This window comes from Canis lupus, chromosome 6, assembly GCF_003254725.2.
Source record: "Canis lupus dingo isolate Sandy chromosome 6, ASM325472v2, whole genome shotgun sequence".
Lineage (NCBI taxonomy): Eukaryota > Metazoa > Chordata > Mammalia > Carnivora > Canidae > Canis > Canis lupus.
The window spans coordinates 59684951-59690345 of record NC_064248.1 but is presented as its reverse complement, the minus strand read 5'-3'; the positions used below and the strand labels follow the sequence as shown (position 1 = coordinate 59690345).

The window sequence follows — 5395 nt, the reverse complement described above, 5'->3', positions numbered from 1 at the left end:
GTTCAATCTCCCAGCACCTCCTGGCACAAACCTAGAGCCAGCTTTCATTCTGGCCCATGCCTCCTTGCCAGGCCACATGCTTTTCCTTCCACCTGGTAAAACCTCCTTTACCCCCACGCTCCATCCCACACCACCAGCACCTTCTTCTCCTTGGTCACTTGCCCTTGGAAGCAGGGCTCAAGCAAACACTGCATGGAGAAGCTTCCCCAAGCCTCCCATTCTGCCTTCGATGCCCCCCTCCGGGTGCCCCCAGCGCTCTGTGCACATTACAACGCTTATTATTTCATACAATAATTATTGGTTCCTTTCTGTTTTCCCCACCAGCTAAACTGTAACTTCCTGCAGACTTATCATTCTTCATATTTTCAACATCTAGCAAATTGCCGGGCCCTCACAGCTCATTAAGGTTGAACAAATGAAACATTGCAATGAAATAAAGGAGGTTTGAGATACCACTGCTTCATGGGGGATGGAATAAATAAACGCTGGAAATACCAATTGAAAATGTTGTCAACCCTCACTGTAGAACATAGGACTTCATAAGCACGGAGCCTAGTGTGCTCTAAAGCTTCCTGGTTTTTGTTTTAAAAAAAAAAAATCCTTGATACTACCTCATTAACTTTTCATTTGTTCCCTTCCCACTAAAGTAGAGCACAAAACAATCCCGTTATTTTGGCTTCCCAATGGTCTAAGTTCCAGATAAACAGGCTTACCGGGTTTTACGTGTGCTTTTACGCACTTTAATCAATGTATTTCCCAGTTTGAACACGACAATACATTAATTCCTGTCTGTTTTAAACTAGCTGCCACTTACTCAAAGACGGCACCAACACAACTTGGAAGCAGCCTGGAATAGTGAAAGGAGAGTCTCTTTGGGCCAGAAGTTAGCTAAACCCGCCAAGTCTGAGCCCTGGCTCTGCCTCCGGCCCACTCTGCGGCCTTGGGAAAATTACATAACATTTATAGGCCTCAGTTTCCTCATCTATAAAACATAGCAGTTGGACCAGGTGATTTTTAAGCACCCTGTCCGTTTTAAAATTCTATTATTATATAAATCTTTAATTCCCACAGAAAGCAGGTAGACCTTGGAAAGTACTGGAAAGGACAACACTGTACTGTCACACAAAGAAGATAGTCTCCATCGCATGCGATTCCATTTAAAATTCAGGGCAAAGTCCGGTGTGCACGCACCATGTCTGAGTGGCCGAGAGTAATACAACACGCACACGGCAGGAGCAGGGAGCAGAGGGGAGGGGACCCGCACACTGTGCACAGCACACAGCTCCGCGCACTTCCTCACACTGCTGTATGCTAAATCTGTGGCTATGAATACACCACAGTGAACAGCTTGAAGTTCTTTGGAACAAACATCGTCTCCTCTAAGGTCACTCCTGAAGGAACGGCAATAATAACATTTGGCATATGTAGATAGAGCGCTTTGCAGACTGGAGCATGGAGAATTATGCTCTGCATGTTCCAGAAAAGATGATCCATGATTCAGATGAAAAAAAAAAAAAAATGTCAGGTACGTTTTTGACAGTGGCAGCAAACCCAAACAGTATAACCATGCAATCAATACGGACGCCCTCATTAAAATCCCCAAGTAGCTGGGAGTTTGATTTTCAGCAGGGTCTGGACAGGAATAATGGATTTGGTGGCCTGAAGGAACATTAGAGGTTTTAATAAAAGGAACTTAAAATTACCAGTGTCGGCCCCGGTTCCAAGGAAGCCCTGGCTCCCCCCACCCCCCCCCACCCCCGACGGTCACAACACAGGATGAACCTAATTCCTGGCCTCTCCGAGTCTTGCTTTTCAGTTTAAAATGACATTTTAGATACAGCCTGATAATTTCTCCTTAAAAATAAACTCATAAAAATTGCTTTAAAATTCCTGATCAATGTTTTCAGTTCACATAGATACTAAACCGAATTTCCTAAAGCCTGAAAAGCTAATTATGCATTCAATTAGAGTTTCTTAATAAAGATTAAAACTCTGAAGTCTATTACAAGCCCATATTTAATTCAACTGCCATTTTATCCATGCCATGGAAGTGTAAGTGGTAACAATGAATATAAATTATAATACATGCCATAGAAAGAATGCTATTTGTCCAAGTACGTTACTATAAAGAATTAAATTTTGCTATCAGTTCCATGATCTAGTTAAAATTGGTATTCTTTATTTGGTCTTTCAATGTAGTCCAATTTCCTACTTTGAAAAACAAATTCTAGGGAATAAAGAAAAGAGATTAATTTATCATTAAGACTCTGCTTAATTGAAGTCAATTCCGAACAAACTTGAATTCAATTTCTGCTCATTAAATTGAATGTGCTCTGCGTTCCTCTCTGCATTGCTTTGAGCAAGCAGCTGAGAACAAGGGACTAACATCAAAATTATTAAATTGAGGAGATTTTATTTGGTCTTCACATGCCAGAGCCGCTTTGATGAGGAGCTGTTTTGGCACTGAAAGGAAAGAAGAGCAGCTGGAGGAAAAATCAAATGAAACTAAGCCTTGGAAAATTGAAGAAAACGCAAGCTTAATAATATTTAATAATTAAATTTCCACAAACAATAGCGGCAAATGAAGTAATCTGCAAAGTCTGTGAACTCATTTGCATAATTGATGCCGGTCCCCTGTAAATGAATAATGAAGATAATAAAAGATGTTGCTAAAAATGGGCACAATAACAGCAAATTTCATCAAGCCGCGCTCTCTGATTAATCTGCTCTTGCAAATCAGCAGCGAGAGGGGAGCGCGTGATTAACCGCGCCGAGGACGGCAGCAGGCGGCGGCGCTGCCCTTTCTCCGCGTGTCTCTGGGCGCGGCCCGCGCTCCTCTCGCCGCAGCTGCCGCTGGGGCTGCCGCGGGCGCCGCTCCGCCGGGCGCCCCCCCCCCGCCCCCCCGGACCCGCCCGCAGCCGCAGCCGCGCAGCCCCTCCCCCCCGCCCCGCGCCCCCCCACCCCCACCCCGGGCAGCAGCCGCAGCCGCGCACCCCCGGCCCCCCCGCCCCTCTGCTCTCCGCCGGGCCCGCAGCCGCGCACCCCCGCAGCCCCGCCCCGCTGCCCCTGCCCCTCCCGCAGCAGCGCAGCCCCGGCCCCCCCTCCCGCCCCTCTGCTCCCCGCCCCGCTGCCCCTGCCCCTCCCGCAGCAGCGCAGCCCCGGCCCCCCCCTCCCGCCCCTCTGCCCCGGCTCGCAGCCCCGCCCCCCCGCCCCTCTGCCCCCGCCCGGCCCCCGCAGCCCCGCCCCAGCCATCGATCCCAGCCCGGGGGAGGGGGGCCGAGTGGGGGCTTCCCGCCGGCCCCCACCTAGACGCGGAGTAGACGAGAAACCATTAGCTGCACCGCGTGGGCGATGCAGTCGGGATGGGGATTCCGGGGGGTGGGGGGGTCTCCGTGGGGGAGCGAAAGGTGAGAGGTGCCGGGCGGTCCACGGGCGCTCGGGGAACCGGGGGGCGCGCGGGCACTTGGCCTCCGGCCGCACGCACGGCAGAGCGGGCCCTGGAAGGGGTGGGTGAGTGTGTTATGCACTTGTGAACGACTCTTCCGACAAGATCCGGAGGCGCACACACACGCGCACACACACGCACGCACACACACACACACACACACACACAAGGTGCATCCCACCCACCCTGCCAATTCCCTTCCCGGAAGGGACGGGGTGGAAGAAAGAAAGAAAAAAAGAAAAAAGAGAAAGCAACCCGCAAAGGTAGGCTGGGCATTGCAGATTTTTTTTTATTTTAAATCGAAATAACATTTTCCAGTGTGCAACTTACGTTTTCGAGTGTATTCTTCTCAGGCCCAACCCAAGGGGCTAATAAAACCCTTGAGAGCCGCTGTGGCCCAGATACATTTTGTGCGGGAGTTTGTGAAAACAACTTGGCCGAGCGCAAACCTTAGAGGATGAAAAAGACTCCGAAAATGACACCGTCCCCCTGGAACCCCAGGCGCCCCACTCTCCTCCTCTCCAGGATAAAGTTGTCTCAGGAAAATAAAAGTGTTGATAAACCACGGTTCCACGCTGTTACTTATTTTACAACCCTTGGTTTGCAATCGATCATAGCTTGGGCCTAACAGGACTGACTGGGGCTTTCCATCTGTTTATAGTGTGTGCAGTGTTTTATCCCCCAAAAGTACTACGTCAGCTCTGTAAAATAACGTATTATTTCTGTTCGCGTCCTGGATCCACCTCCACAGTGGTTTTTGTTTAAAATAAAGGCCTTGGTTACTTTCCATTATTACCGAATGGAAACTTCAGTCCTAGACATCTGAGGAACACAGGCTTGCAAATCCAGTCCTGAGCTGGGAAAAACAGCAGAGCCCTTGAGTGCTTCACTAGGCGAGGGCAGTCGGCTCTATTTTAACTTGACCGGTTTTAATCCAGTTTCATGAACCATGAGCTTGCTTCTCCTCCAAAAAACAAGCCGACATGCCACCCTGAGTCCCAAACTCCATATTTCTCGGTGTCATGTCATCAAATAAACCTGTGACTCCCTTGTTTTCGCTCAGCAAATGGCTCATTCTTCCCGGTGCAAAAACTACACTGCAGTTTTCCCTGACTCCTCTCTAAATGTACAAAGAAATCCCAGAATCGTGGAATTTTGAGCCAGAAGAAACTTCCTCACTTTGCATAGGAAGAAAGGAAGACGGAAAGGAGTTGAGTGACTGCCCGTTCTCACGCAGGCACTGCCACCAGCCCCAGGTCCCTCTGCTGCCACACGAGTGGTCTCACCCCACCTCCAGCCTGGCGTGGAGGCCAAAGGAAGGAAACTGGAAAGAGACTCAAGATCGGTATTTCAGGAAGCGCCCAGAAGCCAAGGGAATGCAGGAACAGAATTAATGGGAATGTGGGAAAGGTTAGGAATGATAAATCCAGGTGATAAAATGAGTTTCAAAGAATCGGAAGCCAGATGGTCGTAGAGAAACTATGTCTCTCACAGAGGCGGTGTAGAAAATAATCTGGCAAAATAAGGACCGTGGAGAGAAAGTAAGTGGTTCTTAAGATGTCTCAAACATGGGGTCGAAGTTAGGTCAAGAGAAGAAAAGGAAGAGCCCACAGGAATGTCTGTAGACAGGCAGAAAGAGAGCGGAAGTGCATTGGTGTCCAAAGGATTCTTTCTGTGCGGTGCCTCTGAGGAAGAAAGGGTGACAGACTGCCTCAGGAGAATGAGCTAGTGGAGCATCTGAGAGACACAAGGAATGGCCCCAGTCAAGGTGAATTGTAGGCAGTTGTGAGAGTTTCATCCCAGGAGCTTGATGAGAATATCAGAGCCTGCAAGGGTGCTTCATCTGCTCCGAGACGAGTGTCCTAAAACCATCAGGCCTCACATGAAAAGCCTGCAGCCCAGTGTCCCCCAGCTTCCCAACGCCAGGCAGAGAGAAGTTAGGCCTCCTGA

At 49.4% G+C, this 5395-nt stretch overlaps 1 long non-coding RNA gene across 1 annotated transcript; it reads left to right on the top strand.

The window, feature by feature from the left end:
* Positions 1 to 3313: 3313 nt before the first annotated feature.
* LOC125755209 (uncharacterized) lies at positions 3314 to 4232 on the top strand. The gene is made up of 2 exons (XR_007411078.1): positions 3314 to 3708; positions 3799 to 4232. It is a non-coding gene; the product is annotated as an uncharacterized LOC125755209 (long non-coding RNA).
* The last annotated feature ends 1163 nt before the right edge of the window (positions 4233 to 5395 follow it).